Source organism: Carassius gibelio, chromosome B10, assembly GCF_023724105.1.
Source record: "Carassius gibelio isolate Cgi1373 ecotype wild population from Czech Republic chromosome B10, carGib1.2-hapl.c, whole genome shotgun sequence".
Taxonomy (NCBI): Eukaryota; Metazoa; Chordata; class Actinopteri; order Cypriniformes; family Cyprinidae; genus Carassius; species Carassius gibelio.
In genome coordinates, this window is record NC_068405.1 from 3,489,427 (window position 1) to 3,503,062 (window position 13,636).

At 46.0% G+C, this 13,636-nt stretch overlaps 1 long non-coding RNA gene across 1 annotated transcript in view; it reads left to right on the forward strand.

Annotated features, from left to right (window-relative positions):
- The first annotated feature begins 7,997 nt into the window (after positions 1-7,997).
- The window catches only part of LOC127966202 (uncharacterized), a 129,572-nt gene continuing 123,933 nt past the window's right edge, over positions 7,998-13,636 (forward strand). The window contains exon 1 of the long non-coding RNA XR_008155562.1: positions 7,998-8,167. This is a non-coding gene — a long non-coding RNA (uncharacterized LOC127966202). The remainder of the gene's footprint in view (positions 8,168-13,636) is intronic.

Sequence of the window (13,636 nt, forward strand, 5' to 3'; positions counted from 1 at the left end):
GCTTCCTTTGCCTGCTGCCAATAGGAAAATGGTTGACTGTGGTGACGTGGCAGTACTTCTTAAAACTTCCGATCCCCGTTTACAACGCAATCTCTCGTTTGCATTCAGTATTTACAGAGACATTCTGTGTCAAACCTACCCTGAGAGTAGGGAAGAGCTAGATCTTTATCTATCAAATGATGGCGGACTTCAGTCAAAGATACGGGGGAACTCTATTTTACGAGTATCACAAGTCCTTCTCAGCGAAATCTGCCTCCTTTATCTCAATTTTTAATTCAAGACTAGACTGGTCAGTTACCAACACCGAAATACTCGTCCGCCATTTCGAAGGCAAAAAAAAGCTTAACTTGCGCCATTTGCAGCGCTCACGGTCACAAGGCTTCATTTTGCCCTAAAACGTTTGCTAGTATCGATCCAGCCGCTCTCCATGGTCCTGAAAATGTAAGACTCTCTTTAAACTCCAGAGGCTGACTTCAATAACATACCTCTTTGTTTTCAATTTAATGAGGCCGTTTGTTCTTTCCGTAATTGCAAATTTGCTCATATTTGTAGTGTTTGCAAGAATCCACTCCCGAAATTTGTTTTTCCACGCCGGTACAAACCTGCACCCCGAGGGAAAGCCCTAATTCGGAAAATTTTTTGAATAAACACCCATCTACTCCTATTAATATTCTCAACCTTACAAGCTCCCTCTCTTCTCACCCCGATCCGGTATTTGTTGATTATTTAATCACCGGTTTGTCCCAAGGGTTTCGGGTGGGTATCCTTTCTCCTCTTTCTACCTCTTTTGTTGCAACAAATTTGCAATCTGCTAGACACTAACCTGATCTGGTTTCAGTTCTTTTAGACAAAGAGGTTAATAAAGGATATGTTTTCGGCCCCTTCAGTCCTACTCTTTTTTCTCCTTTTCGGATTAATGCCATCAGCATTGCAACTCACATATATTCCGGTAAAAAAACGTCTAATCTTTGACATGTCTTCTCCACATTCCTCCAACATAGCTAGCATTAACGAATGCATTCCCTTAACAAGTTTTCTCTTCATTACGCTTACGGTGGATAACGGCATCCAGTTAATTAAATTAGCTGGTCATGGCGCCTGGTTAGCCAAAGCTGACAATACCAACGGTTTTAAAACTATGCCAATTCACCCATCTGATTGGCCGTATTTTGGAGTGAAATGGAATTCAAAATTCTACTTCGCTGTGAGGCTCACTTTCGGTTGTAGAAGTAGCCCGCATATTTTCAACAGTCTCTCCGAAGCTCTGTGTTGGATTATACTTAACGTCTATAAGCTTCCTTTCGTTTTGTATTTACTAGACGATTTTTTGCTAGTCGACTTTCCATCTTCACAATCTTCCATCCTTAGCATTCTTAAACAAATATTTAGCGACGTCGGCATTCCCCTCTCTGCCGAAAAAACATTGGGCCCTTCTACTTCATTAGAATTCTTAGGCATTTCTCTTGACACAGTTAAAATGCAAGCTTCCCTGCCACAAGAGAAACTCCTAAGGATCAGGTCGTTTCTGGAATCTTTTTCCTCTCTTCGCTGCGTCACGAAACGAGACATGCTCTCTCTGCTCGGTCACCTCAATTTCGCTATGAGCATCATACCACAGGGCAGAGCATTTATTTCTCAGCTGTTAACTATGGCTCATTCCGTCCAAAAATTAAGCGATCCGATCCAGTTAGATGATGGATGTCTCTCCGATATAAAATTTTGGACTCAGTTGCTTAATGATTGGAACAGTATTTCCTTCTTTTACAATGACGCCTTTGAATCCTCCGCAGACCTACATTTATTTACCGATGCCGCCCCATCTATCGGCTTCGGTGGGTTTTTTCGAAGGCAATGTTTCGCAGAGAAGTGGCCAAACGAATTTCCTAAGAAAAAATCAGGTTCCGTGTCTTCTGCGATCTACGAGATTTATCCTCTAGTTGTTGCCAGTGTAATCTGGGGTTCAGCGTGTTCAAGGAAACGCATTTTGCTGTTTTGCCATAATCAATAAAGGCAGGTCATCGTGCCAAACGATCATGCCTTTTTGAGACGTTTAATCTGGCAATCAGTCACTTTCAATTTTATTATTAAAGCTGCTCATATACCAGGGCACTGCAATGTTATTGCTGATGCGCTCTCCCGCTTTCGTTTTCAGACGTTCAGATGGCTTTGCCCTTCAGCCAATACAGAACCAACACCCTGCCCTCCCCTATCAGCAACTATGTTAAATTAGACGATTTGCAAAGATCAGCTAGACATTATATGTCTAAAGGAGTTGCTCCTTCAACTTTCAAAGCTTACACTTCAGCTTGGTCTTCTTTTCTAATGTTTTGCTAATTCCTTTCAGATTCCTTCATTTCCTATTCTGGTTACCACTGTTTGCTCGTTCCTTGTTTTTAATTTCGAAAATCGCAATTTAAAAATCTCCTCAATTCGCAGATTGCTCGCTGGAATTCAATTTTATGCTAAATATTTTATTTCTGATTTTCCTAGTCTCTTCACTGATTTTTCCATTAGATTACTGCTCAACGGCTTCGCTAAATCCTCTACGAATTCCCCAGACAAAAGGTTTCCTTTTTCTCTGCCTCTTTTGCAAAGATTAATCCTTTCCCTACGCAATGGCCTTTTTTCCACATACTCTAATATTCTGCTAGAAGCAGTGTTCTTAACTGCTTTCTTTGGATTTATGCACCCAGGCAAATTCAGTTCAGCATCTAAACGTTTTGATCCTGTCCGCGGTCTTTCTATCTCTGACTTACACTTATCTCCTAATTTCTTTACACTTTTTCTTAAACACGCTAAAAATGACTCTTCTGATTCTGGTGTTTCCATAACAATATCCAAAATAAGCAATAATTTCTGCCCCTTCTCATCTATGATTAGACTCCTTAAAATTCGCCCCAGATCCTCAGATCACTCACCCCTATTCTCACTCTCTAACTGAGCTCCTCTTTCTAAAACCTGGTTCAGATCTCATCTAGTTTCTGTCCTTAAAAACTGTAGCCTATCCCCTTCCCTGTATACTGGACACTCATTCAGGATTGGAGCAGCTACTACAGCAGCCAAACCCGGCGTTCCTACAGCAGCTATCAAGATCCTGGGAAGATGGTCTTCCTCCGCATTCGAGTCTTACATAAGACCTGACCTAAAGACCATCCTCGAAGCTCAGCAAGCTCTGCAATAATAATTCAGGTAAATTCCTATGCAACTACTGGTGGTGGTGCCATGCTCTATCTATCTGTCAATAGTTCAGTTTTCATAACTCGTGCCATGAATAAGTTGCGTTGTTCTGCGTCACCTCATCTTTTTGTGGTTCTAGCGGCCTCACGTATTGTAATGACTCGACGACCAGTGAAACAGGGAGACAAGAGATCCAATCGCAGGTATATTTAATAGAGGTAATCTAAAATCATAGTCAAACATGCCATGGGTCAAAACCAGAATTCAGTCCAAACAAACAAAATAAGAAAACAAGGAAGGGAACAGGAAGGGAAGGAATCGGAATGGAAACTCAAAATATGAGAATGAGGAATCTCTGGGAACGAGAAGACTGGAACATCGAAGGGTAAGGACTCCATACAAACAACAGGGAAAGACATGTATTTATAAGGAGACTAATGACAATAGATTGCCTGCACCTGGTGCAATTAACTGGAGTGCAATTACTGTGAAGACAGGACCAGACTAGATGAATTATAGTGCCTATGGTGAAGTGCCTAAGGAGAAGTGAGCTCACTAGTGGACACCCAGGGAAACAGAGACTGACAGCATAACATTACCCCCTCCTCCACGGAGCAGCTGCCAGATGCTCCACCCGAAACCAAGGGAAAACCAACAGACAAAGAACTAGGAGGACTAGGGGAGTGGGGGAGGACTAGGGGAGGGAGGGAGGGAGGGCCAGATAACATGGTACACAGAGACAGGAGGACCAGGTAGAATGGGGAAACAGAGACAAGACAACCAGGTAAAATGGGGAGACAGAGACAAGAGAAGTGCAACACAAAACAAGGAGTCCAGGAGGGTGGTGGACCAGCGGAGGATGAGGTGGAGGGATAGAGGGCCAGGCCCAAGAGGGAAATGGAACGACAGACACAGACTAGAAACCCAGGAGGGAGGTGGTCCGGCGGAGGATCAGGGGGAGGGACAGAGGGCCAGGTCCAAAGGAGGAAACAGACAGAAAAAACTAAAGAAAACAAAAACACAAAAACATAAGTCCATGAAGGACATCAAGTGATGCCCACCAGGGCGGAGCAGAAGACCACCACAACCATGTGGTCAGGGTGGAAGCCCCCCAGGGCGGAGCAGAAGACCACCACAGCCATGTGGTCGGGACGGATGCCCCCAAGGGCGGAACAGAAGACCCCCACCTCCTTGTGGTCTAGGCTGGAGTCACCCAGGGCGGAGCAGAAGACCACCACATCCTTGTGGTCAAGGTGGAAACCCCCCAGGGCTTAGAAGAAGACCACCACATCCGTGTGGTCAGGGCGGAAGCACCCCAGGGCGGAGCAGAAGACCATCACATCCCCGTGGTCGAGGCCGGAATCCCCCAGAGCGGAGCAGAAGACCACCACAACCGTGTGGTCAGGGCAGAAGCCCCCCAGAGTGGAGCAGAAGACCACCATAGCCGTGGGGTCGGGACAGATGCCCCCCAGGGTGGAACAGAAGACCACCACATCCTTGTGGTCGAGGCCGGAATCTCCCAGGGCGGAGCTGAAGACCACAACAGCCGTGTGGTCAGGGTGGAAGCCCCCCAGGGCGGAGCAGAAGACCACCACATCCGTGCGGCCAGACCAACGGGAGTACGAAACTCTGGTAATCCCATTTTGTTTATACTGGATTCGAGAGGATCGGTGCTGACTTGACTCTGCTCATGAAGATTATTAGTGACTTGCATTTGTTCATGAAGATCCCCCGTGACTTGACTCAGTCCTTGAAGATCACCGGTGACTTGACTCTGTCCTTGAAGATCACCGGTGACCTGACTTGGTCTTTGAAGATCACCGGTGACTTGACTCGGTCCTTGAAGATCACCGGTGACTTGAATCGGTCCGTGAAGATCACCGGTGACTTGACTCTGTCCTTGAAGATCACCAGTGACTTGACTCTGTCCTTGAAGATCACCAGTGACTTGACTTGACTCTGAAAGATCAACGGTGACTAGCCTTGTCTCTGGAAGGTCAATGGTAACTAACCCTGACTCCTGAAGGTCAACGGTGACTAACCCTGACTCCGGAAGGTCAACGGTGACTAACCCTGACTCTGGAGGGTCCATGAGCACCTGACTAGACTCTGGAGGGTCAACCGGAACCTGACTTAACTCTGAAAATTCATCGGTCACCTGACTTGACTCTGAAAGGTCAACAGGAACTAGCTCTGATTCTGGAGGGTCAACGGTGACTAACCCTGACTCTGGAAGGTAGATGGTGACTAACCCTGATTCTGGAAGGTCGACGGTGACTAACCCTGACTCTGGAGTGTCCATGAGCACCTGACTCGACTTTGGAGGGTCCACGAGCACCTGACTCGACTCTGGAGGGTCAACCGGAACCTGACTCAACTCTGGAAAGTCAATGGTCACCTGACTCGACTCTGGAAGGTCAATAGGAATCTGACTTGACTCTGGGGAATCAACAGGAACATGACTCGACTCTGGATGGTCAACAGGAGCCTGACTTGACTCTGGACAGTCAACTGGAATTTGACTCGACTCTGGAAGGTCGACAGGAACTAGCCCTGACTCTGGAAGGTCGACGGTGACTAACCCTGACTTTGGAGGGTCCATGAACACCTGACTCGATTCTGGAGGGTCAACCAGAACCTGACTCAACTCTGGAAAGTCAACGGGCACCTGACTCGACTCTGGAAGGTCCACTGTAGTTGCCATCCATCTTGGGCGTTGGCACTGAGCTGGCGGCCATCTTGCACCGTGTCGCTGGACTGGTGACCACTTTGTACTGTGGTGCTGTGCTGGCGTCCATCTTGCCTCGTGGCGCTGGGCTGGCGGCAATCTTGTGCTGTGGTGTGGGGCTGGCTTCCATCTTGCCTCGTGGTGCTGAGTTGGCAGCCATGTTGCCTCGTGGCGCTGAGCTGGTGGCCATCTTGTGCTGTGGTGTGGGGCTGGCTTCCATCTTGCCTCATGGTGCTGGGTTGGCAGCCATGCTGCTCAGCGGCGCTGGGTTGACGGCCATCTTGTGCAGCGGCACTGGACTGGTGGCCAATCGGCGCTGGCTCAGCCGATTTGCGCCTACTCTCCCCTCTCTGTCCATAATGGGGAAACGGCGGCTACCATCCGAACCCCGGGTCAACGGGAGGCCACAGTGGACATCGCTGCCGGACCTCCTCTCGATTACTTACTCCTGAGCGACCTCCCCTAGTTCCACAGAACACTACCAGGCAAGTACCCTCAAAGCCATTCCTCTCCCGCTTGATGGCTGGGGAGGAAATTGGAGCAGACATACCGCTGGATCTCTTTAGATGGAGTCCTTCTGTAACGACTCGACGACCAGTGAAACACAGGGAGACAAGAGATCCAATCGCAGGTATATTTAATAGAGGTAATACAAAATCATAGTCAAACATGCTATAGGTCAAAACCAGAATTCAGTCCAAACAAACAAAATAACAAAACAAGGAAGGGTACAGGAAGGGAAGGAATCGGAATGGGAAATCAGAATGTGAGAATGGGGAATCTCGGGGAACGAGAAGACTGGTACATCGAAGGGTAAGGACTCCATACAAACAACAGGGAAAGACAGGTATTTATAAGGAGACTACTGACAATAGATTGCTTGCACCTGGTGCAATTAACTGGAGTGCAATTACTGTGAAGACAGGACCAGACTAGAGGAATTATAGTGCCTATGGTGAAGTGCCTAAGGAGAAGTGAGCTCACTAGTGGACACCCAGAGAAACAGAGACTGACAGCGTGACATGTATATCGCTGCATAATTTTCGCATGTAGCAGTATGACACTTTGGGGCTAGGATAATGTGGTCTCTACGGGGCCTTGTCTATGTGTGGCTCAGTTTGGCCTCGTCTACGTGTGGCTCAGTGAGGCCTCGTCTATGTGTGGCTCAGTGTGGCCTAGTCACGTGTGGCTCAGTGTGGCCTCGTCATATGTGGCTCAGCGTGGCCTCGTCGTGTGTGGCTCAGTGCGGCCTCGTCTATAGCCCTATTCGGACGGGACTAGTTTTACAGGGGGTCGTTAGAGAAATCTGCGTTTCACAGACGTACTTGGTGATTTTAATCCCGTCCGAATCTGCCACGTCTGTGTTTTTCTCACCCAACCTCTGTGATAATTCCAGAGCAAATTACCTACCGTTTTAAAGGCAAACTCAGTGATCCTCTGAGAAAACTAATCCCGTCTGAATGCGAATGTCTGTGATTGCCGGTAATATTTTATTTCACAACGGGTTTCCTTGTGTGTTTTGGCCAACGTGAATTACCGTAGATGCTCTTACCGCGCAGATTTTTGATATATTTGCTTAGCGGCAAATAAATAATAATTAAAAAATAATACAAATAATAAAATCAAGAGCAAGATCGCGTAAAGTGTTAATACCGGCTATTGTAATATCAGCATCAGGTAAGATTACTCACGTTCATTTATGTACTCAGGTACATAATGTTTTAATTACATAAAAAAAGGAAAACAAGTTAAACTAAAGGAACCACACATTAACATGGTTTTGTTATACTAGCCATTTAGTATTTATTGTGTAATAATACTATCAATCAATCAATCACCTTTATTTATATAGTGCTTTAAACAAAATACATTGTGTCAAAGCACTGAACAACATTCATTTGGAAAACAGTGTTTCAATAATGCAAAGTGATAGTTAAAGGCAGTTCATCATTGAATTCAGTTATGTCATCTCTGTTCAGTTGAAATAGTGTCTGTGCATTTATTTGCAATCAAGTCAATGATATCGCTGTAGATGAAGTGACCCCAACTAAGCAAGCCAGAGGTGACAGCGGCAAGGAACCGAAACTCCATCGGTGACAGAATGGAGAAAAAAACCTTGGGAGAAACCAGGCTCAGTTGGGGGGCCAGTTCTCCTCTGACCAGACGAAACCAGTAGTTCAATTCCAGGCTGCAGCAAAGTCAGATTGTGCAGAAGAATCATCGGTTTCCTGTGGTCTTGTCCTGGTGGTCCTCTGAGACAAGGTCTTTACAGGGGATCTGTATCTGGGGCTCTAGTTGTCCTGGTCTCCGCTGTCTTTCAGGGCAGTAGAGGTCCTTTCTAGGTGCTGATCCACCATCTGGTCTGGATACGTACTGGATACGGGTGACTGCAGTGACCCTCTGATCTGGATACAGACTGGATCTGGTGGCCACGGTGACCTCGGAACAAGAGAGAAACAGACAAATATTAGCGTAGATGCCATTCTTCTAATGATGTAGCAAGTACATAGGGTGTTATGTGAAGTGTTTCCTGTTCCGGTTTACCTAATTAATGCAGCCTAAAAATCCTTTAACGGATTTGTATTTTAAAAGCATATTTGTATGTTATGTGTAAGCCAGGTTAAAGAGATGGGTCTTTAATCTAGATTTAAACTGCAAGAGTGTGTCTGCATCCCAAACAATGTTAGGTAGGTTATTCCAGAGTTTAGGCGCCACATAGGAAAAGGATCTGCCACCCGCAGTTGATTTTGATATTCTAGGTATTATTAAATTGTTTTGAGAACGTTTTGAGAACGTTTTGAGAACGTAGCGGACGTAGAGGATTTTAATGTAAAAGGAGCTCATTCAAATACTGAGGTGCTAAACCATTCAGGGCTTTATAAGTAATAAGCAATATTTTAAAATCTATACTATGTTTAATAGGGAGTCAATGCAGTGTGGACAGGACCGGGCTAATATGATCATACTTCCTGGTTCTAGTAAAAACTCTTGCTGCTGCATTTTGGACTAGCTGTAGTTTGTTTACTAAGCTTGCAGAACAACCACCCAATAAAGTATTACAATAATCTAACCTTGAGGTCATAAATGCATGGATTAACATTTCTGCATTTGACATTGAGAGCATAGGCCGTAATTTAGATATATTTTTGAGATGGAAAAATGCAGTTTTACAAATGCTAGAAATGTGGCTTTCTAAGGAAAGATTGCGATCAAATAGCACACCTAGGTTCCTAACTGATGACGAAGAAATTAAAAGAGCAACCAGCAAGTCTTAGACAGTGTTCTAGGTTATTACAAGCAGAGTTTTTAGGTCCTATAATTAACACTTCTGTTTTTTCTGAATTTAGTAGTAAGAAATTACTCGTCATCCAGTTTTTTATATCTACTATTCATTCCATTAGTTTTTCAAATTGGTGTGTATCACCTGGCCGCGAAGAAATATAGAGCTGAGTATCATCAGCATAACAGTGAAAGCTAACACCATGTTTCCTGATGATATCTCCCAAGGGTAACATATAGAGCGTGAAGAGTACTGGCCCTAGTACTGTGCCTTGAGGTACTGTATACTGCACTTGTGATCGATATGATACATCTTCATTCACTGCTACGAACTGATGGTGGTCATATTAGTACGATTTAAACCGTACTAACCACACTTCCATTAATGCCAACAAAGTGTTCAAGTCTATGCAAAAGATTGTTGTGATCAATTGTGTCAAACACAGCACTAAGGTTTTGGGGACATATCCTAATGACAATGAGGAATTAATAATAGTCAGAAGAGGATCTATGACTTCTGGAAACACCTCTTTTAGGAGCTTAGATGGTATAGGTTCTAACATACATGTTGGTTTAGATGATTTAACAAGTTTACACAATTCTTCCTCTCCTATAGTAGAGAATGAGTGGAACTGTTCCTCAGGGGGTCTATAGTGCACTGTCTGATGCGATACTGTAGCTGACGGCTGAATGGTTGCAATTTTATCTCTAATAGTATCGATTTTAGAAGTAAAGTAGTTCATAAAGTCATTATTGCTGTGGTGTTGGGAAATGACAACACTTGTTGAGGCTTTATTTTTGGTTAATTTAGCCACTGTATTGAATAAATACCTGGGGTTATGTTTGTTTTCTTCTTAAAGAGAAGAAAAGTAATCGGATCTAGCAGTTTATAATGCTTTTCTGTAGGATAGGTTACTTTCCCGCCAAGCAATACAAAATACCTCTAGTTTTGTTTTCCTCCAGCTTCACTCCATTTTTCGGGCTGCTCTCTTTAGGGTGCGAGTATGTTCATCATACCATGGTGTCAAACTGTTTTCCTAAACCTTCCTTAAGCGTTAAGGAGCAACTGTATTTAAAGTGCTAGAAAAGAGAGAGTTGATAGTTTCTGTTACATCATCAAGTTGTTCTGAGGTTTTGGATATGCTAAGGAATTTGGATACATCAGGAAGATAACTTAAAAAGCAGTCTTTTGTCTTAGAAGTAATGATTCTTCCATACTTGTAACAATAAGTAGAATTAACAATTTTGGCTTTATGTGTCACGGTTGTTAAACTGTGATCTCTGGGTTTTGCACTTTGTGGGTGAAGTCTGTGTGTTACGCGTCAGCACTGATTAGTTTGTGGGCGTCTCCGTTAATTGTCATCTGCAACAGCTGGCACTCATTACTCATCCCCATATATATGGCTTGTCTAGCATCTTGTGTTCGTGAGGGCGTTGTTTCATGTTTGTAACCCGTGCCTTGCTTTCTTGTGTGTTTCTGCAGTTGATGTCCGTTTCACCCCGTCCACTTTACGCAACCACCATCAAGCAACACCACTTGCCTTCGGCTCGCTTCTGCCAACTCACCTCTGCCTTCTGGATTCATCATTCCTCACCAATATCTTGGACTGTGCATTCCTCCCAGCGTTATTTGTGCCTCAGTTTTGTATTGTCTCATTATTCTCATGGAATATCATTAACCTCGCACTTGCTTCCTGCCACTCCTTACAGAATGTTACAGAACGCTCTCACCACCATGGAAGCACAGGCTCCACTTCACTGTCGGAATTCATTCACCACAGCATCAACCGCATGGATCAGCAGCAGGAGAGCATCGTGGACATCGGACTCGCGATCCAAGCGCTGGTGACACAGGTGTCCGAGCTCACCCAGCAGATCCATCAACTCACCTCTCCCTCTGCGCCTACCGCACCGCCTGCACCGCCCATCCCCCGGGAGACCTCCCAGGACCACTTCCGGCCTGAGCTGCGACTTCCGGTGCCAGAGAGTTACTCCGGTGAGCCAAACTTTTGCAAGACTTTCCTTAACAAATGTTCCATGCATTTTGCATTGCTGCTCCGCACCTTCGCGACAGAGGAGTCCAAGGTTGCGTTTGCTCTTACCCTACTCTCTGGCAGTGCCGCCTTATGGGGGACGGCGGTGTGGGAGAATCAACATCCGTGTTGCGCCTCGTTCCACTCCCTCTCCGATGATAAGAAACGGGTCTTTGATCGAGCCGTGGCCGGCAGGGAGGCCGCTCACCAGCTCTCGGACCTGAAACAAGGAAGATCATCAGTGGCGGACTATTCCATTCAGTTCCACACCCTGGTGGCCACATGCCAGAGGAATGAGGCAACACAGTGGGATCGATTTCTGCATGGGCTGGCTGACCGTGTTCAGAAGGAGTTCTACCTCCTCGAGCCCCCAGCGCTCAATGGCCTAATCGACCTGGCAATCCGGGTGGACTCTCGGATTAACCGCCTGGGTAGACAAGTCAATATTACACGCCATAATGCCTCTCCGTAAAGGGGTCGCTCGAGTCGAGAGAACATGGTTGGTCCCGTCCATGATCACAAACCCATGCAGGTGGGTAGAGCTCGGGTTTCCCGGAGGGAGAGAGAGCGGCAGAGGTCCCAAGGACTATGCTTATATTGTGGTGGCTCGGAGCATTCCATCCATTCCTGCCCGGTAAAAAGAGCCAGCCTGGTAGTAAGTTTGAGGCTACTATCGGGTGGGATCTCCGCCAGGAAGTCCTCAACCACATCATCGACTCTCCTTCCGGTGAAACTGCGGTGGGAGAATCACACTCAAGACTGTCACGCCCTTCTGGACTCTGGGGCCGAAGGTAATTTCATTGACTCTCTCATTGCACGTAGCCTGAACCTCCCAGTCCTTCCTGTGTCTCATCCCATCCATGTCACCGCACTCAATGGCCAGGAACTGCCACACGTCACCCACTACACTGAACCCATCACTCTGCTCACCTCAGGCAACCACAGTGAAACCATATCTTTTTACCTCATGGACTCCCCTGTAGCTCCCATTGTTTTAGGTCACCCCTGGTTAATCAAACATAATCCACGAGTGGATTGGGGTTCCAACACTGTCACCTTGTTGAGTGAAAGTTGTCATGAGTCTTGTCTGGTTTCTGCTTGTCCTGTTGTGCCTGTTTCTGTCTTTCAGAAAGAGACAATGGTGTTATCAAACGTGCCCGCAGAGTACTTGGACCTGAAGGAGGTGTTCAGTAAGTCCTGTGCTGCTTCTCTTCCTCCGCATCGTCCCTATGACTGTGCGATAGATTTAGTGCCAGGTAAGTCTCCGCCTAAAGGCAAACTTTACTCTCTTTCTATTCTGGAGAGGGAGACCATGGAGAAATACATTTCTGAATCCTTGGCATCGAGGTTCATCTGCCCTTCCTCTTATCCAGCGGGGGCGGGATTCTTTTTTGTGGGTAAGAAGGATGGTTCTCTGAGACCTTGTATTGACTACCGAGAGCTGAACAACATCACAATAAAGAACACCTATCCGTTTCTAACAAATTAGCTCCCAAATTCATTGGCCCATTTACTATCACCAAGATCATTAGTCCGGTGACAGTCCACCTCAAACTACCTCCAGCATACAGGAGGATACATCCGCCTTCCATGTGTCCAAAATTAAACCCGTGTTTTATTCACGTATTAATCCGCCTACCACGGTTCCCCCAACGCCGCGTCTCATAGATGGGGAACCGACCTATTCGGTTAATTGTATTCTGGACTCGAGACAGAGGGGACGAGGATTCCAGTACTTGGTGGACTGGGAAGGATACGGTCTGGAGGAGAGGAGTTGGGTACCTGCTAGGGACATACTGGATCACTCCCTTATTGATGATTACAATCAGCAGGTAGGCCCTTCTGGGAACTCAAGGAGGCGTTCTTAGGGGGGGGGGGGGGGGGGGGGGGGTACTGTCACGGTTGGTAAACCGTGATCTCTGGGTTTTGCACTTTGTGGGTGAAGTCTGTGTGTCTCCATCAGCACTGATACGTTTGTGGGCGTCTCCATTAATTGTCATCTGCAACAGCTGTCACTCATTACTCATCCCTATATATATGGCTTGTCTAGCATCTTGTGTTCGTGAGAGCGTTGTTTCATGTTTGTAACCCGTGCCTTGCTTTCTTGTGTCTTCCCCGGAACCCCATCCACTCTACGCAACCACCATCAAGCAACACCACTTACCTTTATTTATATAGTGCTTTAAAGGGGGGGTGAAATGCTCGTTTTCACTCAATATCCTGTTAATCTTGAGTACCTATAGAGTAGTACTGCATCCTTCATAACTCCAAAAAGTCTTTAGTTTTATTATATTCATAAGAGAAAGATAGTCTGTACCGATTTTTCCCGGAAAAACACGAGCGCCTAGAGGCGTGACGTGTGGGCGGAGCTAAAGAATCATGAGCGCCAGTAGGATTTTGTGTTGAGAGCATGTGGAAG